This window comes from Procambarus clarkii, chromosome 55 (genome assembly GCF_040958095.1).
Source record: "Procambarus clarkii isolate CNS0578487 chromosome 55, FALCON_Pclarkii_2.0, whole genome shotgun sequence".
Classification (NCBI taxonomy): Eukaryota; Metazoa; Arthropoda; class Malacostraca; order Decapoda; family Cambaridae; genus Procambarus; species Procambarus clarkii.
This window is the reverse complement of record NC_091204.1, coordinates 26,323,296-26,346,372: the sequence shown is the minus strand read 5'-3', so window position 1 is coordinate 26,346,372 and position 23,077 is coordinate 26,323,296. Positions and strand designations below refer to the sequence as shown.

The window sequence follows — 23,077 nt, the reverse complement described above, 5'->3', positions numbered from 1 at the left end:
TTACAACATTTTCCCACTCTGACTTGATTCCATTTATACTAACTCTCTGTTTCCTTTGGTATAGCCATGCCCTAATCCAGCTTAATATAGCACCCCCAATACCATGAGACTCTATTTTTTTAATCAGTCTTTCATGTGGCACTGTATCAAAAGCTTTGCTAAAGTCAAGGTATACAACATCGCAATCCTTACCACTCGGTCAGGTGAATTCACAGTGAGAGGTTGTGTTAATCGGAGCTCCTGAGTGTTGTTATATTATCATAGCAATATGGAAGTTGTAGTTAAGGACCTGGTGACTCTAGTGGGAGCCCTGAGGACAGAGTTGGACTTTCTGCGGGAGGAGGTGCGTCAGCTTAAAGAACAACGAGAAGTAACGAAGGAGGAGACCAGCAGTAAAGGGACCTCGTCTTGGAGAGTTGTGAAAGACAGGGGCCTTAAGAAGACTTTGATAAAGCCGCCTTCAAACGCCATAGCAACCTCTAATTCATTTGACGTTTTGGAGGACGAGTGCTGTGGAGAGACTGTGGATCGCGCAAAAGGGAAAGCAACGAAGAGAAAGGAAGCGCAGGCCCCTCAGAGGGTAAAGGAAGTACCTAAGCAAACATTAGTTGTGGGAGATTCCCAGATAAGGTATTTGGATAGAACGTTTTGTGCTAGAGATAGGGGGAACAGGTTAAGGGTTTGCTATCCCGGAGCTGGCATTGGTGATATTATAAACAACATGAATGATATTATGGCTGGTAATGGGAACAATCCCATTATTTGCATTAGCGTGGGAGGAAATGATGTTGGTCGAGTTAGGAGTGAGGAACTGATTCAGAGGTATAAAACAGCCATAGAGTTAGTTAGGAGCAAGGGAGGAATCCCGATCATATGTGGCATTCTTCCAAGAAAGGGAGTGGGAAATGAATGGATATCGAGGGCACTTGGTGTCAATTGCCGGCTGGAAAGATATTGCAAATCAAATGCAATATCTTTCATAGACAACTGGGAACACTTCTATGGAAGAAATGAAATGTATGCTCGTGATGGGGTGCATCTATCGAGAGCTGGGGTTGTTGCTGTTGCGAACTCGTTAGAAGAAGTGGTTAGAGGTGTTTGTTTGGGTTTAAACTGTTAGTAGATAGAGGTATGGGAATTGATTTGGAGGAAGGAGGTAATAAAAGTATGTGTTTGTGGGAGAAAGGAATTGGCAAAACGACCAGTGAAAGAGAAGGTCCGCAAAATAACAATTCACTTAGGGTATATTACACTAACAGTAGAAGTCTAAGAAATAAAATTAACGAATTAAATGCTCTTGTCTGCACAGAAAAAATAGATATTATTGCACTTACCGAAACGTGGATGAATGTAGAAAATAGAGAACTATTAGCTGAATATCAAATATATGGATTTAAACTATTTCACACAGATAGATATATTAGACGAGGAGGTGGAGTAGCCATATATGTTAGGGACAATTTGAAATGTAGTCTCAAAGAGGGAATCAAAACTGAGCCACACACAGAAACTATTTGGATTGAATTAAACGAAAAAGCTAATAATATTATAATAGGAGTAATATATAGGCCACCAAATTTAGACAGAATGGAAGCAAAGCATCTATGGGATGAAATATCTAGAGCATCTAGATCTAACAGTATTTATGTCATGGGTGACTTTAATTTTAGCGGAATAAACTGGTTGAACAAAACAGGGAATAGTGAAGCAGAAGATTTTCTAGAATTAATTGACGATTGCTTTCTTACGCAACACATTAAGGAACCAACACGGGAAAATAATATTTTAGATTTAGTGTTAACTAACAGGGAAACGCAAATTAATGACATCGAAATAGGGAGTGAGCTAGGGAGCAGTGATCACAAAGAAATCAGATTTAGCATAGAATGGAATAGACCAGTAGGAGAAAATTCTGTTAAAGTGCCAGATTTTCGTAAAGCTGATTTTAATAGCCTAAGAAATTTTTTGGGTCAAATTGATTGGTAAGTCTTGGGTATGGGGTGTGGGCCGGTCTTGGAGCGAGACATGAACCCAGCGATAGGTGACTTAAATGGGGATTTCGATGTGGATTCAATATATAACTTATTTAAGAATATTCTAAACAAAGCACAGGAACGTAGTATACCATACAAATTGAATAGATCGAATACTAATGACCCAAAGTGGATAACAAAGAATTTGAAGAACCTTATAGGTAAAAAGAGAGCTTGGTACAAAAGGATTAAAAATGGGGAGGTCACTTTAGAACAGGAATTCGTACAACTGGTTAGAAATGTTAAAAAAGAGATAAGGAAAGCAAAAAGAAACTATGAAGTTCGCATAGCAGGGCAAGCAAAGACAAATCCTAAAGGGTTTTTTCAGTTATATCGTACTAAGACTAGGGAAAGGATAGGTCCATTAAAAACTGAGACAGGTCAAATAACAGATAGTGATGAAGGGATGAGTAGTATTTTTAATAAATATTTTGTATCTGTATTTACTAAAGAGGAACTTAACAATATGCCTTCAGCCGAACAAGTCTATGTGGGTGGGGACGAGGACAGGTTGACGAGTTTAACAGTTACCAGGGAGGATGTTCTTAAACAAATAGTAAAACTCAAACCAAACAAATCCCCAGGGCCGGATGAAGTGTTTGCCAGGGTGCTTAAAGAATGCAAAGAGGAGCTTTGTGACCCACTGTCAACCATATTTAATAAATCAATAGAGTCAGGCAGAGTGCCAGAGTTTTGGAAAGTTGCTAATGTGATACCAGTTTTTAAGAAAGGAGATAGATCACTTGCGTCTAACTATCGACCAATTAGCCTAACGTCTATTGTGGGAAAGTTACTCGAATCTATAATAGCAAATAAAATTCGTCTTCATCTTGAAAAACATAATTTAATAATTGAGTCGCAACATGGTTTTATAAATGGCCGTTCATGTTTAACAAATTTGTTATCTTTTTATTCTAGCATTGTTGAGGCAGTTGATAGTGGTAAGGATTGCGATGTTGTATACCTTGACTTTAGCAAAGCTTTTGATACAGTGCCACATGAAAGACTGATTAAAAAGATAGAGTCTCATGGTATTGGGGGTGCTATATTAAGCTGGATTAGGGCATGGCTATACCAAAGGAAACAGAGAGTTAGTATAAATGGAATCAAGTCAGAGTGGGAAAATGTTGTAAGTGGAGTGCCTCAAGGCTCTGTCCTGGGACCTCTGTTGTTTATAATATATATAAATGATTTAGATTCAGGTTTGAGTAGCAACATTTGCAAATTTGCCGATGATACGAAAATCGGTAGGGAAATTAATTCGGAAGAGGACTCACTATCACTTCAAGTTGATCTAGATAGGGTTTTGAAATGGTCAAAGGATTGGCAGATGCAGTTTAATGCTGATAAATGTAAAGTTCTGAGGTTAGGTAATGATGATAGAGTTACAAGATACGAGCTAGATGGTGTTGTGATTGCAAAGTCGGATTGCGAAAGGGATCTGGGAGTTATGATTAGTAAGAATTTAAAACAAAAGGATCAATGCATAAATGTTCGTAATAAGGCAAATCGGACACTTGGATTTATTAATCGCAGCGTTAGTAACAAGACACCTGGTGTGGTTCTCAAGCTATATCTTGCTCTAGTTAGGCCCCATTTAGATTATGCAGTTCAGTTTTGGTCGCCATATTATAGAATGGATATAAATTCACTTGAACGTGTCCAGCGTAGGATGACTAAGTTAATTCCCCAAATTAGAAATCTTTCATATGAAGAAAGATTAACAAAGCTTAAGTTGCATTCACTGGAAAGGCGAAGAGTTAGGGGTGACATGATAGAGGTTTACAAGTGGATGAATGGACATAACCGGGGGGATATTAATAGGGTATTAAAAGTATCAACACAGGACAGAACACGAAACAATGGATATAAATTGGATAAGTTTAGATTTAGGAAAGACTTGGGTAAATACTGGTTCAGTAACAGGGTTGTTGATTTGTGGAACCAATTGCCGCGTAACATTGTGGAGGTGGGGTCCCTCGATTGTTTCAAGCACGGGTTGGACAAGTATATGAGTGGGATTGGGTGGTTATAGAATAGGTGCTGCCTCGTATGGGCCAAAAGGCCTTCTGCAGTTACCTTTGTTCTTATGTTCTTATGTTCACTATCAACTGCCTCAACAATGCTAGAATAAAAAGATAACAAATTTGTTAAACATGAACGGCCATTTATAAAACCATGTTGCGACTCAATTATTAATTTATGTTTTTCAAGATGAAGACGAATTTTATTTGCTATTATAGATTCGAGTAACTTTCCCACAATAGACGTTAGGCTAATTGGTCGATAGTTAGACGCAAGTGATCTATCTCCTTTCTTAAAAACTGGTATCACATTAGCAACTTTCCAAAACTCTGGCACTCTGCCTGACTCTATTGATTTATTAAATATGGTTGACAGTGGGTCACAAAGCTCCTCTTTGCATTCTTTAAGCACCCTAGCAAACACTTCATCCGGCCCTGGGGATTTGTTTGGTTTGAGTTTTACTATTTGTTTAAGAACATCCTCCCTGGTAACTGCTAAACTCGTCAACCTGTCCTCGTCCCCACCCACATAGACTTGTTCGGCTGAAGGCATATTGTTAAGTTCCTCTTTAGTAAATACAGATACAAAATATTTATTAAAAATACTACTCATCTCTTCATCACTATCTGTTATTTGACCTGTCTCAGTTTTTAATGGACCTATCCTTTCCCTAGTCTTAGTACGATATAACTGAAAAAACCCTTTAGGATTTGTCTTTGCTTGCCCTGCTATGCGAACTTCATAGTTTCTTTTTGCTTTCCTTATCTCTTTTTTAACATTTCTAACCAGTTGTACGAATTCCTGTTCTAAAGTGACCTCCCCATTTTTAATCCTTTTGTACCAAGCTCTCTTTTTACCTATAAGGTTCTTCAAATTCTTTGTTATCCACTTTGGGTCATTAGTATACGATCTATTCAATTTGTATGGTATACTACGTTCCTGTGCTTTGTTTAGAATATTCTTAAATAAGTTATATATTGAATCCACATCGAAATCCCCATTTAAGTCACCTATCGCTGGGTTCATGTCTCGCTCCAAGACCGGCCCACACCCCATACCCAAGCCTTTCCAATCAATTTGACCCAAAAAATTTCTTAGGCTATTAAAATCAGCTTTTCGAAAATCTGGCACTTTAACAGAATTTTCTCCTACTGGTCTATTCCATTCTATGCTAAATCTGATTTCTTTGTGATCACTGCTCCCTAGCTCACTCCCTATTTCGATGTCATTAATTTGCGTTTCCCTGTTAGTTAACACTAAATCTAAAATATTATTTTCCCGTGTTGGTTCCTTAATGTGTTGCGTAAGAAAGCAATCGTCAATTAATTCTAGAAAATCTTCTGCTTCACTATTCCCTGTTTTGTTCAACCAGTTTATTCCGCTAAAATTAAAGTCACCCATGACATAAATACTGTTAGATCTAGATGCTCTAGATATTTCATCCCATAGATGCTTTGCTTCCATTCTGTCTAAATTTGGTGGCCTATATATTACTCCTATTATAATATTATTAGCTTTTTCGTTTAATTCAATCCAAATAGTTTCTGTGTGTGGCTCTGTTTTGATTCCCTCTTTGAGACTACATTTCAAATTGTCCCTAACATATATGGCTACTCCACCTCCTCGTCTAATATATCTATCTGTGTGAAATAGTTTAAATCCATATATTTGATATTCAGCTAATAGTTCTCTATTTTCTACATTCATCCACGTTTCGGTAAGTGCAATAATATCTATTTTTTCTGTGCAGACAAGAGCATTTAATTCGTTAATTTTATTTCTTAGACTTCTACTGTTAGTGTAATATACCCTAAGTGAATTGTTATTTTGCGGACCTTCTCTTTCCCTGATCGTTTTGCCAATTCCTTTCTCCCACAAACACATACTTTTAATACCTCCTTCCTCCAAATCAATTCCCATACCTCTATCTACTAACAGTTTAAACCCAAACAAACACCTCTAACCACTTCTTCTAGCGAGTTCGCAACAGCAACAACCCCAGCTCTCGATAGATGCACCCCATCACGAGCATACATTTCATTTCTTCCATAGAAGTGTTCCCAGTTGTCTATGAAAGATATTGCATTTGATTTGCAATATCTTTCCAGCCGGCAATTGACACCAAGTGCCCTCGATATCCATTCATTTCCCACTCCCTTTCTTGGAAGAATGCCACATATGATCGGGATTCCTCCCTTGCTCCTAACTAACTCTATGGCTGTTTTATACCTCTGAATCAGTTCCTCACTCCTGACTCGACCAACATCATTTCCTCCCACGCTAATGCAAATAATGGGATTGTTCCCATTACCAGCCATAATATCATTCATGTTGTTTATAATATCACCAATGCCAGCTCCGGGATAGCAAACCCTTAACCTGTTCCCCCTATCTCTAGCACAAAACGTTCTATCCAAATACCTTATCTGGGAATCTCCCACAACTAATGTTTGCTTAGGTACTTCCTTTACTTTCTGAGGGGCCTGCGCTTCCTTTCTCTTCGTTGCTTTCCATTTTGCGCGATCCACAGTCTCTCCACAGCACTCGTCCTCCAAAACGTCAAATGAATTTGAAGTTGCTATGGCGTTTGAAGGCGGCTTTATCAAAGTCTTCTTAAGGCCCCTGTCTTTCGCAACTCTCCAAGACGAGGTCCCTTTACTGCTGGTCCCTTTACTTGCTTAGGTACTTCCTTTACTCTCTGAGGGGCCTGCGCTTCCTTTCTCTTCGTTGCTTTCCCTATTGCGCGATCCACAGTCTCTCCACAGCACTCGTCCTCCAAAACGTCAAATGAATTAGAAGTTGCTATGGCGTTTGAAGGCGGCTTTATCAAAGTCTTCTTAAGGCCCCTGTCTTTAACAACTCTCCAAGACGAGGTCCCTTTACTGCTGGTCTCCTCCTTCGTTACTTCTCGTTGTTCTTTCAGCTGACGCACCTCCTCCCGCAGAAAGTCCAACTCTGTCCTCAGGGCTCCCACTAGAGTCACCAGGTCCTTAACTACAACTTCCATATTGCAATGATAATATAACAACACTCAGGAGCTCCGGTTAACACAACCTCTCACTGTGACTTCACCTGACCCCAATCTCTCTGATGATACGAAAATCGGTAGGGAAATTAATTCGAAGGAGGACTCACTATCACTTCAAGTTTATCTAGATAGGGTTTTGAAATGGTCAAAGGATTGGCAGATGCAGTTTAATGCTGATAAATGTAAAGTTCTGAGGTTAGGTAATGATGATAGAGTTACAAGATACGAGCTAGATGGTGTTGAGATTGCGAAGTCGGATTGCGAAAGGGATCTGGGAGTTATGATTAGTAAGAATTTAAAACAAAAGGATCAATGCATAAATGTTCTTAATAAGGCAAATCGGACACTTGGATTTATTAATCGCAGCGTTAGTAACAAGACACCTGGTGTGGTTCTCAAGCTATATCTTGCTCTAGTTAGGCCCCATTTAGATTATGCAGTTCAGTTTTGGTCGCCATATTATAGAATGGATATAAATTCACTTGAACGTGTCCAGCGTAGGATGACTAAATTAATTCCCCAAATTAGAAATCTTTCATATGAAGAAAGATTAACAAAGCTTAAGTTGCATTCACTGGAAAGGCGAAGAGTTAGGGGTGACATGATAGAGGTTTACAAGGGGGTGTATAGACATAACAAAGGGGATATTAATAGGGTATTAAAAGTATCAACACAAGACAGAACACGAAACAATGGGTATAAATTGGATAAGTTTAGATTTAGGAAGAACTTGGGTAAATACTGGTTCAGTAACAGGGTTGTTGATTTGTGGAACCAATTACCGCGTAACATGCTGGAGGAGGGGTCCCTCGATTGTTTCAAGCGCGGTTTGGACAAGTATATGAGTGGGATTGGGTGGTTATAAATAGGAGCTGCCTCGTATGGGCCAATAGGCCTTCTGCAGTTACCTTTGTTCTTATGTGTTGACATTTATAATACCCTATTAATATCCCCCCTGTTATGTCCATTCATCCACTTGTAAACCTCTATCACGTCACCCTTAACTCTTCGCCTTTCCAGTGAATGCAACTTAAGCTTTGTTAACCTTTCTTCATATGAAAGATTTCTAATTTGGGGAATTAACTTAGTCATCCTACGTTGGACACGTTCAAGTGAATTTATATCCATTCTATAATAAGGCGACCAGAACTGAACTGCATAATCTAAATGGGGCCTAACCAGAGCAAGATATAGCTTAAGAACCACACCAGGTGTCTTGTTACTAACGCTTCAATTAATAAATTTAAATGGGCCAGAGTTGGATATTGTCCTAGTAGCAGCTTTGTGTTGATTTAAATGATTTAGATTCAGGTTTGAGTAGCATCATCTGCAAATTTGCAGATGACACAAAAATCGGTAGGGAAATTAACATGGAAGAAGACTTACTATCACTTCAAGTTGATCTAAATAGGGTTTTGAAATGGTCAAAAGATTGGCAGATGCAGTTTAATGCTGATAAATGTAAAGTTCTGAGGTTAGGTAATGATGATAGAGTTACAAGATACTAGCTTGATGGTGTTGAGATTGCGAAGTCGGATTGCGAAAGGGATCTGGGAGTTATGATTAGTAAAAATATAAAACAAAAGGATCAATGCCTGAATGTTCGTAATAAGGCGAATAGGAAACTGGGTTTTATTAATCGAAGCGTTAGTAACATGACACCTGGTGTTGTTCTTCAGCTATATCTTGCTCTGGTTAGGCCCCATTTAGATTATGCAGTTCAATTTTGGTCGCCATACTATAGAATGGATATAAATTCACTAGTAGGCTTTAGGTACAGAGACTGTGGATAGTTACCTGTAAGATAGTCCTTAACATCAGTACAGGAAGATGGAATATCATTTGCAAGGGATGACCCAATGGAAGAGAAGAACCTATTGAACTCAATAGCAGAATCAGAGGCTGAAAGCTGACCAACGTTATTGGAAAGGAGTGTTGGTTTGTTATTTAAAATCTTCTTTGATCCCAATATTTGTGAAATTGTGCTCCAAGTTTTTTTAATGTTGCTCTTTATTTGGGTAAATTTATCTTCATAGTATTTAGTTTTGGCTCGTCTAATTATTTTAGATAGCAATTACGAGTAATTCTTTGATAATTCTTTGGAGACTGTTCCTAGCCTATACTTCTTCTCAAGGTCGTGTTTTTTGTTAATGGATTTAAGTATTCCCTTTGTAAGCCAAGGATTGTTAAGTCTTTTGCTTGTGACTTGTTTTGTAAGCATAGGACAGTGGGTGTTATAAAGGCTAAGAGTTGTTTGTAGAAAAGATTTCACTGCTAGGTTGATGTCCCCTATGTTACCTAACTCGGACTCCCAGTTGACATTATCAGCAGCAGTTATAAAATTGTTTATAGCAGTTTCATTGTGCAGCCTAAAGCTTAACTCCCTTGTCTCTAGAGGTGGTTTGCTAATGTTAGATAAGAGAAATGTGGGGTAATGGTCTGTAGTGCTATCGGTGATTATACCTGAAGTAAGCGGAGAGGTTATGTTGGTCCAGATGTGATCTAGAGTCGTAGCAGTACTATCAGTGATTCTAGTTGGTCTAGTGATTAAGGGTATGAGGAAGCAGGAATTCATACAGTTGAGGAAGCTAACAGCAGTAGGGTGTTCAGGCTCGCAGAGGTCAATATTAAAGTCCCCTGCGATAATTAGATAGTTTTTGTTCAATCTGTTATCTAGTATTAGATTTCTAAGGTTTGAGTTGAATTCAGACACATCAGTGTTAGGAATTCTATAGACTGCACCCACAGACAGGACAGACTCGGCACCCTTGACTCTGAAACTGGCGAAGATATACTCCCCACACCAGTCTCTAGTTCTAATTATTTTTAAGCATGTTAGTTCTTGGTGGTAGTAAAGAGCAGTACCACCACCTCTCTGCATTTGACGACAGTTGTGAATTGCCGAGTAGTTAGGCATGTTAAAGAGTTGAGTATTATCCTCTTTCAACCACGTTTCAGTAAGTATAATAAAAGAGAATTTGTTGTCAATAGTTTCAATCAAGGCACTAACATCATCGAAGTGTTTACCTAGGGATCTAACGTTCAAGTTGATTACAGAGATATTGAGATTATCTGTTAATACATTGTTTACATCATGTGCTGTAAAATATCTGCAATTTTGATCATTGAAGTGATGATTGTCATAGATAGTGGATAAGAGGTTTAGTTCTGGGTCTATACTTGTCTGCATAAAAAGGCTGTTTGCAGGAAAACAAGGTAAGAATGGCAAATTACAAAATAGAAAACAAAGAAAAAAGTAGATTAAAAATTCTAAAGTAAAATAAACTTAATGGTAATTTTAAGTAAAAAGAAAAAAAACACCTAATGGGAACTAGGAATGTAAAAAATTAACTAAAATAATTAATAACAATAGATGACCAAAAAAGTAAAAAAAACAATTATGAAATCTATAAGATGAAAAGCTTGCTTACTATATTATTATAAGTACACTACAGTTGAATACTAAAGTTACACTAAAACAAACTGAGGTAGTTTAAATAGAGATACACTCAGGAACACTGGATAATGAAGTTAATACTAGAGGACACAGGCAAAGCCAGTGTACTATGGAACATGGGAGTAAAAAGAAAAAAAGACAATAATAAAGATGACAATATTATTCTTTTTTTTTTTTTTTTTTTTTTTAACTAAAGTTAAAACCTTTTGAAGGGAAAGGCAGAGCTAGAGTACACAAAGGTAGTTATATGAGATTATAATCTGAATTCAGGCTATACAGCAGCTATCCCACAGTCACTGAGGAAAGAATTAAGGTGGGCTTCTGTGGTTATTGAATAGGTTTTTCCAGTGTCAGTCCTCCTAGCTATAATTTTACCATCTCGCACAAAACAGTGTTTAATTGTAGGGGAATTTTTGCAGAAGCCACGCAGTTTAAAAAAGAGATTTTGCCTGCACCTGGTCAGACATTCATTCACATAAACAGTGGATTTACTAGCAACTGCAGATGAGATAAGATCAGTCTTGCGGGAGCAGCTATCTAATTTTAAACGAATTCGCCTATTATTAGTACCAGATGATTTGGTACCCACTCTATAAGCTGCTTTGATGTCATTTTTTTTGGATCGAATAATTTAACTTATCCTGCAATACTTTGATCACAATGGCAGCACAGTCTTCACCATCAGTTTCTTGGGGAAAATCACGTGAAGAGATAATTACAGACTCAAGTAGTTTATGTTGGTCTGTCTCGTCTTGGGTAACAGTGTGTTGTTGTTGTAGGTTGTTCAGATGGTTCTCAAACTGTTGCAATATTTCTTCCTGTTTTTTAGTGGTTGCATCTGGATTAAAGTTTGTAACTGTGTTCTTGAGAATGCTTAATTCTTGTTCGAGGTTGACGACTTTGGTAGATAGATCTTGATTGTTCTTGTGTAAGTCTACAACTTCATTCTGCAAAGATAATAATGAGCCTTGCAGGTTCATTATTAAGGCCGACTGCTCTTTGATTACTGTCATCTGATCTTCATGTACTTGAGTTAATAACTTGAGCCAAGGGTTATCAGCAAAGCGCTTGAAGTCAGAACAAGGGGCAGTAGCTCGTTTAAGTTGGTCCATATGGCTACCTAATTGTTGCATGGCCCGTGTCAGAGACGGCGCTGCGCCCAGCTGAGATTGTTTGTTATTGTTGACGGGGGGAGAGTCGGTACCCCCCACGGCGGCCACCGAGGGGGAGATAGCTGAACTAATCATGTTGTTAGCCTGGCTAGTAGGGTTATTCTTGTTAGGTGTGCTATCTTTCTTAAGGGTCTTACCGGCCTTACTTTGCATGATTGCAGGATAAATGTAGGCAGGAACAAATAGGGAAGACTCGTTGATAGGCAGCAGTGACCGTCGGGTACAGCTTCTTAGCTCCAGGGAGCAACACTAATGAGGTCGAAATGAGAGAATTACGGGTTGGTCTTGTTGGTTTTTTCAATCACATTTAGGTCACTGTGTACTTAGCTGCCTTCGGGTGATGCTACATCATTTGTTGGTAGCCGAGAGCTCAAGAATCAGCTGATAAAAGAGGAGGGAGGGCAAGGCCGACAGGTGTTGTTGACGTTCGTTCGTTCGTGATCTGATCTTAGAAAGAATGCCCACAGTTTTTGAAACTTTTTTTGATATGTTTAGAATGTGTCCCTGGAAATTAAGCTTGTGGTCAATGAGAATGCCAAGGAATTTGCCATCTAATTTGTTACAAATTTGGGTATTGTTTATTTTGAGATTTATTTGATTAGAGGATTTATTGCCAAACAGAATATAAAAGGTTTTAGTCAATGTTAAGGGTGAGTTTGTTGGCAGTTAGCCACAGATGGACTTTATTTAGCTCAGTATTTACTGTGGCATTTAGAGCAAGGGGATCAGGACTGGAGTAAATGAAGGTTGTGTCGTCAGCAAATAGAATTGGTTTGAGGTGTTGGGAGGCATTTGGAAGGTCATTAATGTAGATGAGAAAGAGGAGAGGGCCAAGTATGCTGCCCTGGGGAACACCAATGTTGATGGGTAGGGTGGGAGAAATTGTATTATTCACAGAAACATATTGGAGCCTGTCAGTAAGGTAGGATTTGAGGTATTGTTGGGAGTGTCCTCTGACTCCATAATGATGTAATTTAAGAAGAAGGTTTTGGTGGTTGACAGTGTCAAAAGCTTTACGCAGGTCCACAAACAACCCAACAGAGAACTCATTTTTATCAAGAGCTGTATGAATCGAGTTAAGCATACTAATAAGTGCATCGTTAGTGCTTTTTTTGGGTCTGAAGCCATATTGGCAAGGGCTAAGTATATTGAGTTTGGCTAGATATGAGTATATTGAGTTTGGCTAGATATGAGTAGCCTCTGTTTAACGCAACAGTAAAATGTGTACTTGGATGAAAAAACGATTCTTCACGGCGGGGATCGTATTCCAGGGACCTGGAATATCGACCCAAGACGATACAGCTTCGACACAGAACAGGCAGCAGAACCTATTTATGAGTTCTACTCCTGATTATAAATATTTCACCAAAGAGTATATTGAAGGCTGATTGGCATTTATAGCTGTCAGTCAAGTTAATATGAAATTTAAATTTATATTATTTTAGACATTTATCACTCTAAATTTATCAGAAATTTATTACTCTAGCCAAACTTTATCAGTTAGGCTACCGTGGTGCAGTGGTAAGACACTCGCCTGGCGTTCTGCGAGCACTTTGTCACAGGTTCATATCCTGGCCAGAGAGGATTTACTGGGCGCAAATCCTTAACTGATTCTTCGTGGTGGGGATCGGATTCCAGGGACCTGGCCCGAAACGCTACGCATATTAGTGGTTGTACAAGAATGTAACAAGTCTTGTATATATCTCAAAAAAAAAGTCATGCTGTAATTATCTGGGAATAATATTTTACCCGATTTACCTGAGGGGTGCTAACTCGAGTTGCCTCGATGAGAACAGGAAGTCGTCGGCTTGTTGAAGGTTCCCTTCCCCTTCCCAGTTTGCCTTCATGATTTTTTTCCAGGTATATTTTGAAATTCAGCACAGTTTTGGCAGTTATGGCTTCGGTGGGTCAGCAGTTCCATCCATCAATAACCCTTTGAGTGAAAAGTGACCTCAAAAGCTTCATTGACAAGTTACGTTACAAGCTTCGTTGTAACAGAACCCATGAGCACCACACCAGAAACAAATAGTTTTGATATTCCTAGAGTACGACTTAATCAAACTAGAAATGCTCTACAAATCAAGGGACCCAGAATGTGGAATGACCTTCCCAATCATGTCAAAGACTGTACCTCTCTCAACCAGTTTAAGATAAAAACTAAGCACTACCTAATAAATTCCCTGTAACCTACCTTACCCCTATATTGTCAACCTATGTCTGTTTTTTTTAAAAAACGCTGTTTGTCGACCTAATTGTATTTGTGCTGCCTTTTCTGCCATGTTCCCCCCTTTTTTTTATTTTAATTGTTCTCAACACATTTTATACTTTAACCTCAATTAGTATTAAGTTTTAGTCTTTAATGTTTTTCCTGCCCGAAACGCTTTGCGTAATAGTGGCTTTAGGCATTGCATGTACTAGCTCTATCTATAAATTTTTGTAAAACCTCTTGTATGTATGTACCTTACCTGAATAAACATTTATTTATTTATTGTTTATTTATTTTATTTAAAAAGCCTGATTCAAAGTTAATTAGCCTGATTGGCAATTATATTATCCTGACTGTCAATTTATATAAAAAAAATATATCAAAGAGATATTTATTTATGTTGTGGTGCTTGTGGGTTCTATTACGTCTATCAATGGAGAGTTTCAGATCAGGGTTAGCATTTAGGAACAAGGTTTTGTACTTGTAAATAGCACAAGAGAATGTGTAGAGTGAGTGTATATGTAGCATGTTCAGGGATTTAAACAGTGAGGCTGTGTGCTGTTTGAAGACAGTTTTATTGTTCTGATAGCAGATTTTTATTGGGTGATTATGGGCTTGAGGTAATTTACAGTGGATGAATGAGCCCCATGCATAGATACTGTATGTTGAGATACCACCCCTAATTTACAAAAAAGCCTCTACATTTTTAGCTCCAGCCATTGCATTGCTCTACAACAAATTATTTGAACTCTAAGCCTTTCCTGATATTTTGAGAAAACAAGCAAGAGTAACCTTAGTCCATAAAAGCAGCAATGTCACTGAAGTCAACAATTTTAGACCAATATCAATTCTGCCTATTTTGTCTAAAATATTTTAAAGAGTTAATTTATGCACAGCCTTACTCCTATTTATACTTAGTTCTTGCCATAATGGCTTCAGGCCCAATAAAGGACCAATCATGCCCGGTTAGTATGATTAATTTCATTTATGCAGCTCTTGGAAAAATTGAGTACCTTATTAATTTATTTGTTGACCTACATAAGACGTTTTGACACTGTAAACACATTAACTTTCTTAAATTGCAACATTACGGAATAAGAGGTCACTCCCTCCAATACCTACAATCTTACCTCAGTGACAGGCTTCAGTATGTCTCTGTGAATGATTCCAATTTTCCCACTCTAACCATTAACACTGGTGTCTCACCGGGCAGTATTCTTCACCCTCTCGTCTTTTTCATCTCTCCCTCCCTTTCCAGCCTGTTGCCATCGGGAGGGGGCTTGGTTGGCGGATGCTAGAGTGTGATGCTCCATGGGACAGTGTCCTCTGTCCTTTTGAAGCCTTATGCTCCTGCTGCCTTCTTCACTAATTGTGCTGAATGCTTTTTCCTACTAAGTTTAATTTTTCCTTCCCCATTGTCCTTTTTAAATGCTATTTCCCATCGACTTTTTGATATTCTTGATCATTCTTTTAGATGTCTTCTGTTTTGACACTGGGTGTTAGGTGAGGCACAGTCTCTCGCCCATAAAACTGTGGTACCCGAAATTGTTGAGCAAAGGACACTTTTATTGTCACTCTTTTCTTTCGTTGCTGAGCCCAATCTTGATGGACTGATGGTTCTTAAAGTGGTGATTGCAGGGCATATATCCACTATGCACCCCTGGGGGCGCCCATGTCTTATTGGGTGTCCTATCCTCTAATTGTGGCGCCATGGTGGGTATGGGGGCTTGTTTGTTGATGATGAAATGATTACCTGTTCATTTACATGCTGATATCTTACCCTTATTTTTAACTTCTCAGATGTGGGGTGAGAGACCAGACCCTCGAGTCGGATTGTGAAGGAAAGCCGGGCCCTGTAGCCCCCTGCTACTTTGGTCCCAGACCAAGCAGCTCCGGATTTTCCCTGCTTGATGGTGTTTTGGGAGTTCTTCTAGTCCCCGAGACCAGGCTTGACTTAAGAGAGCTTGGTCTACCAGTCCCGACTATCTCTGCTCCCCTTCTACCTCTGTGGCAGGGTTGACCCCCAAGCCCCCAGTGATGACCACCTCATCACATGGAGTGGCTTCATCTCTCATTGTAACAACTGCGCCTTTTACCCCCCGCCTCTTACTGGGGGTGCTCGGTGCCGTCCTCTCCACAGTCACACTTGCACAATTCCTTCCGGTTCTAATACCTTCCAAGCTTTGTTTGGTCCTGCTACATGGACTAAGTATTTTAATCTCGGTCATGTTAATTCTACTCGTCCTGATGATTTATTCATCCATAAACACCTAGTTGATACCTGGTTGATGGGGTTCTGGGAGTTCTACTCCCCTAGCCCGGCCCGAGGCCAGGCTTGACTTGTGAGAGTTTGGTCCACTAAGCTGTTGCTTGCAGCAGCCCTCAGGCCCACATACCCACCGCAGCCAGGTTGGTCCGGCACTCCTTGGAGGAAACTACTTTCCTCTTGAAGATGTCCACGGTTGTTCCGGCAATATTTTTTATGCTCGCTGGGAGGGTGTTGAACAACCGTGGACTTCTGATGTTTATATAGTTCTCTCTAATTGTGCCTATGGCACCCCTGCTCTTCACTGGTTGTACTCTGCATTTTCTTCCATATCGTTCACTCCAGTTTGTTGTTATTTTACTGTGCAGATTTGGGACCTGGCCCTCCAGTATTTTCCCACTTGTATATTTTTTTATATTTCTCTCATCGTCTTTCTAGCTAGTACATTCGGAGAGCTTTGAGACGATCCCAATAATTTAGATGCTTTATCTCGTTTATGTATCCCGTATGTTCTCTGTACTCCCTCTATTTCAGCAATCTCTTCTGCTCTAAATGGGGAAGTGAGTACTGAGCAGTACTCAAGATGGGACAGCACAAGTGATTTGAAGAGTATAACCATTGTGATGGGATCCCTGGATTTGAAAGTTCTCGTAATCCATCCTATCGTTTTTCTGGCTGCTGCAATATATGCTTCATTATGCTCCCTAAAATTTAGGTCGTCTGACATCATTATTCCCAAATCCTTTACATGTTTCTTTCCTACTATGGGCAAATTTGATTGCGTTTTGTATCCTGTATTATGTTTAAGGTTCTCACTTTTACCGTATCTGAGTACCTGGAATTTATTGCTGTTAAACATCATGTTATTTTCTGTTGCCCAGTCGAAAACTTTATTAATATCTACTTGTAGTTTTTCAATATCTTCAGCAGAGGTAATTTTCATGCTGATTTTTATGTCATCTGCAAAGGATGATACGAAGCTGTGCTTTGTATTTGAGTTTATATCTGATATGAGAATATGGAAAGGCAGTGGTGCAAGGACTGTACCTTGAGGTACTGAGCTTTTAACTGCTCTTGGACTCAATTCTATATGGTTGACTGTTATTCTCTGTGTTCTGTTCGACAGAAAAGTGAGTATGCAGCGTCCTACTTTTCCAGGTATTCCCATTGACCTCATTTTGTGTGCTATCACTTCATGGTCACATTTATCGAATGCCTTTGCAAAATCTGTGTATACCACATCTGCATTCTGTTTTTCTTCTAATGCCTCAGTGCTTTTGTCGTAATGGTCAAGTAACTGTGAGAGGCATGATCTTCCTGCTCTAAATCCATGTTGGCCTGGATTGTGGAGGTCATTGGTCTCCATGAAACTAGTGACCTGACTCCTGATCACTCTCTCAAATACAGTACTTTCATTATGTGGGACGTTAGTGCAACTAGTCTATAATTCTTTGCCAATGCATTGCTACCTGCCTTGTGTGGAGGGGCTATGTCTGCTGTTTTAAGAGCATCTGGTATCTCCCCCGTGTCCAAGCTCTTCCTCCACACTATACAGAGTGCCTTCCTCCTGCTCGCTCCCGATCTCTGAAACCCTATTAATACTTCCTTCTGCTACCTCCCGCTCTCTGAAGCCTTAAGGGGGTCTAATCACGGGAAATAAAAAAAATTTCCGATTTTTTTGAAAATTTAATCATGGAATGGTTATAGAAGGGGCTGCAACTGGTCCAAGTTTCAGCATCACACCCTAAATAGAAATGGAGAAAAAAAAATACAGAACGTATTATGCAACGAATTTTCAACATTTTCAAAAAATTTCAGGGAACACATGTCAACTAAAATCATTTTTATAACACTCAGATATCACATTAGCATGTAATAAAGGATTTCAAATAGGGGTTTTAGCCAAAAAGCGTTTAGTGCAAGTGCCTACTAGTGCCCATTGTAGTGCCACCTTGAGGACCAACAATTCGGACCAATTACAATGGGTTAGTATGTTTTAGTGTTATAATTGGATATTTTGTAATAAATAATTGTAATATATATGTGCAGGCATATATATATATATATATATAATATATATCTATATATTATATATATAATATATATATATATATATTTGCATTTTTTTTTCCCCAATTTTTTTTTCCGCTTGTTATCAGGGGATATGCATGGAACTTACACACCATGCTGAACGGATGCCTATCTGCAAGGGTGCCAATTATGAACGAAATTGGTCGACGTCAAGCTCGGCTACAGGTGGCCAAACTTTGATCTTATTTTACTCAGGTAAGTAATTTACAACTTCAAGGTGTTTCACAGGTTTCATTTATTAATCAATTTACATGCAAATCACACTTTATATGTAGAGTTTCTGCTTCTACAATGTCAAATAACATTGTAGTCCAAAGTCTATTTATTGATTTTATAAATATTATTTACCATCATATATTGCATATTTTTGGAAGGGGGACTTTGAATAATTGTATTATTGCACTAAACTCTTTTTGGCTAAAACCCCTATTTGAAATCCTTTATTACATGCTAATGTGATATCTGAGTGTTATAGAAATGATTTTAGTTGACACATGTGTTCCCTGAAATTTTTTGAAAATGTTGAAAATTCGTTGCATAATACGTTCTGTATTTTTTTTCTCCATTTCTATTTAGAGTGTGATGCTGAAACTTGGACCAGTTGCAGCGCCTTCTATAACCATTCCATGATTAAATTTTCAAAAAAATCGGAACATTTTTTATTTTCCGTGATTAGACCCCCTTAAAAATATTCCCTCCTGCTCTCTGAAGCCCTAATAACACCACCTCCTGTTTCCTCAAGAAGCACATACCTTACAAATACTTTCTACTGCTTCCTACCACTGGCTCCTGCTCTCTGAAGCCCTAAAATAATTTCCTCCTGCTTCCTCCCGTTCGATCCCGCTCTCTGAAGCCTCACAAATTTTTTCTCCTGCTTCCTACCACTCGCTCCCGCTCTCTGAAGCCCTGACAACAATTCTTTCCGCTCTCCGAATCCATAAAAAACGTTCTCCTATTTCATCCCGCTCTCTGAAGCCTTAAAAACACTTCCTCCCGTTTTCTGATGCCCTAAAATCACTTTCTCCTGCTTTTTCCCGCTCGCTCCTGTTCTCTGAAGCCTTAAAAACACCTACTCCTGCCTGCTCCCACACTCTGAAGCCTTAAAAATACTTCCTAGGCTTCCTCCCGCTCTCTGAAGCCCCAATATCACTTCCTTCTGCTTCCTATAACAAATGTTCCAGAGATGTGTAAATATTTCATTCAAAGTTATCTGCTACCAGAATTTTTTGCCAAATATCCCCAGTTTGCTAATTATAGGTAGTACCAAAGTGATTGTAAGCTATCCAGCGCTGCCCACTGGATGGGGGGGGGGACGGTTTGCACGACAAACATCAATTGTGACACTAGCTCTCCACATATGTCAGTTGCTTAATTAAATTAATTTAGAAACCGTACTTGTAGTCAATCGTGAACCCATTGTTGGTGTTACGACGTATATTGAATTTTGTAACTCGCTTATCAAGACTAACTTGCTTAGCTAAATGAATTGTGGGGTTCAGTCCCTGAGCCCATTATGTGCCTCCGTAACCCTTTCCACTACCGCCCACAAGATGGGTATGGGGTGCATAATAAGTGAACTAAACCAAACTAAACCTCTCATGTTATCGTGACGTCACACACGCCGTACACACATAAAACAGGATTTTCTCTCTAGTTTCGTTATTAAACCTTGTTTAATTTATATAATTACTATAATTATGTAATTAGTGTTTTGATCATATTATATCGCTGAAGAAAGCTATGTGCATCTTCGGTAGCAATTAACCGGATTTGGTCCATATAATAACAGGTCACTATACTTCAGGTTTCCGTAGTGTAGTGGTTATCACGTGCGCCTCACACGCGCAAGGTCCCCGGTTCGATCCCGGGCGGAAACATTTGACTTTTTAAATGTTTGTTTTCATAACCCATTGAAATAAACTCAAAGACCTAAAATTAATAACAAAGTATATTGACAATATATATTAAATCATAAAACTTATACCATTTTGTAATATGTTAATACTACATTATAGTAATTATTAATATTGAGAGTCATATAACTATGTATTGTGGAGCAGTGTCGCAGTGGAAGCGTGCTGGACCCATAATCCAACTAGAGGTCCGTAGATCGAAACTACGCTCTGCTACAGTCTAATTTTTTCCTACCATAACAAACCAAAAGAAATGTTTTTATCTTTAATAAATACAATCCATCCTCCTGTACATTTTGTAACTATGTAGAGCATCGTACATATAAATTAAATATTGACGTAATGGACAATTACATAGTAGAACTTGGTACTATTCACCTTATAGTCCGGAAAAAATATAGCTAAAATCAAACATATATATTCCTAGGCCTAGTATAACATATATATGTACTATATTTGGCCTCAGTTAGCATGTATTAGGCCTTGGATGGAAAATTACGTTTGGTTTTATGAGAAACAAATACAAAGGTTCGGGCCAACCTTGCCTGAAACGCTTGGCGTAATAGTGACTTTAGACATTGTATGTACAAGCTCTATCTATAAATCCAACATGTTTGTATCTCACCTTGTATTATGTACTTTACCTGAATAAACATTTGATTTGACAAAACCTTTGCCGGTTTATCCAAATTCACTAAAACCAAATTCTACTGTCCAATTGTTCATTACATCAATATATGCACGATGGAGGATGGATGTGTTGCTTATAAGCACTGCTATTAATATATCATAAGCTCCTACATAGATTTTGTAATGAAGTAAGGGCGAAGAGGTAGAACGGCTTATTGACAGCTCGGGTGCATGGGGGGAATTGTGTAGAATCCTGGTTTGTGTCTCGGAGAGGCTGCAGGATCCAAGTAAGGTCAGAAGAACTTCAATTCTTGAAGTTGATTTTCTTTTACCATGCGACATGGTTGCAATTCTTTTACCACGTCGTAGCTCAGTCGATTAAGGCAGCATCTAAGATCCTCTCGGACGTAGGTTCGAACCCTCGTCACGGCCCATGTGGATTTCTCCTACATAGATGTTATTACTGCATGATTGTCTTAGGTTTGCTCTTAATATAAATGCCGATATTTCTTAAAGTATTACAATTCGGCCGACACCGACTAGGCTGTGACGCTTCCCCTACCCAACATGACTCATCTTGGAAAGCTGGGCGAGGCTGGTCCCACCAAGTGTCTGGTCACCAACCTCGGATAAACATTCTATTTTATAGATATTGGTTATATAAATATATAGGGGGTACCATCTTTGGTTGCGTTTGTAGGACCCTCGACCTCGAAGAAGACGACATGCAGTATCCGGGGAAGCCTTGTGGAGCACCCGCGCACACTCACATATTGTCTTTTCATACCATCCCCTATATTTTTTATTTTGTCATTTTATTTTATTTAAAATTTCATTACACAAAAAGGGTTACAACATTGGTTACATTCAAAGTACAAGACTTCTTATTACAGGTTGTAGAGTTCCTCCAATATATAGTTTTGTGTTAACTAATACTATTACATATATATTATTACCTATATCTTCTAGTCGTAGTAGTAGCAGACATTCATCAGTCTCAGGAGACTATGGAGTTGTGCTCTGGTTGTCGGTCTGGAGTGGCCTCTCCAGCGCACAAAGCCAGGGTAGGTTGATACGGGGGAGAAGCTGTCAACCATGCAGCAGGTCCGCCCTCTCCACGGCGCCGAAAGTCTCCAATGGAAAGGCAAACGCCAATACGATTGGTTCCAGCGCCGTCGCAGGAACTGTGAGCTCCGGAGGTGACCTGGAAGCTGGTGAAGGGACTCATAACCCGGAGACCGCCGTGGTCGGGGCCGGAGAAGAACCACCCCAGCAAGTGCAAGAACGACCCCAGCCTCCTGAAGCAGAGCCTGGGGCTGCTAGAGCCCAAGGAGGAGGACTTCAGAGTCCCGCACCTGCGGGTTCCACGCGTAGTTCAATAACTAACTGATAAACATAACTTTAATATTGATTCATTAACTAAGTTCAATAACTAACTGATAAACCTTAAAGAACTGGTGAGAACAACTGTGTACACTTCAGTTTGCTGACATTTATTACATCTGTGCTGCTTATAAAATACGTTTGTGTTCGATCCCCGATGGTCCCAGTGCTTGGGCACCGTTACTCCACTCCGTCCTCTCGCTTCTTGCAGGGTCCGCGTTCGATCCCCGCTGGTCCAAGTGGCAGCTTTCCATTCCTTCACTTCGTCCTTATATATCCCAGATGATCTTAATATCCCTTCCAAGTGCTATATAATCATACTGGCCTAGTACTTTCACCTCATAATTACCTTACCTTACCTCGCTTCCTCAGAGACTTTTCCTTCCCGACTTTCTCCTTCACACGCCTCAGTTGTCAGTTGATGATGTATGATGAAGTGGATGAATGTATGACTGTTGAGTTCTTCATTAAGCAGGAAGAGTCGTGGCCAGACTGGGAGGTCGGACCCGGTGTTCACGCGGTCACCAGTTGGACCCGGTGTTCACGCGGTCACCAGTTGGACCCGGTGTTCACGCGGTCACCAGTTGGACCCGGTGTTCACGCGGTCACCAGTTGGACCCGGTGTTCACGCGGTCACCAGTTGGACCCGGTGTTCACGCGGTCACCAGTTGGACCCGGTGTTCACGCGGTCACCAGTTGGACCCGGTGTTCACGCGGTCACCAGTTGGACCCGGTGTTCACGCTGTCCGACCCCGTGAACACCGGGATGTTCAGGGTGTTAACACCGGGGTGTTCGGGGTGTTAACACCGGGGTGTTCGGGGTGTTAACACCGGGGTGTTCGGGGTGTTAACACCGGGGTGTTCGGGGTGTTA

The 23,077-nt window shown here is 39.6% G+C and overlaps 1 protein-coding gene and 1 non-coding gene across 6 annotated transcripts in view; both read left to right on the top strand.

The window, feature by feature from the left end:
• The window catches only part of LOC123747839 (uncharacterized), a 236,116-nt gene that overhangs the window by 82,336 nt on the left and 130,703 nt on the right, over positions 1-23,077 (top strand). The gene's annotated exons all lie outside the window — the stretch shown is intronic.
• TRNAV-CAC (transfer RNA valine (anticodon CAC)) lies at positions 20,083-20,155 on the top strand. The gene has a single exon. It is a non-coding gene; the product is annotated as a tRNA-Val (tRNA).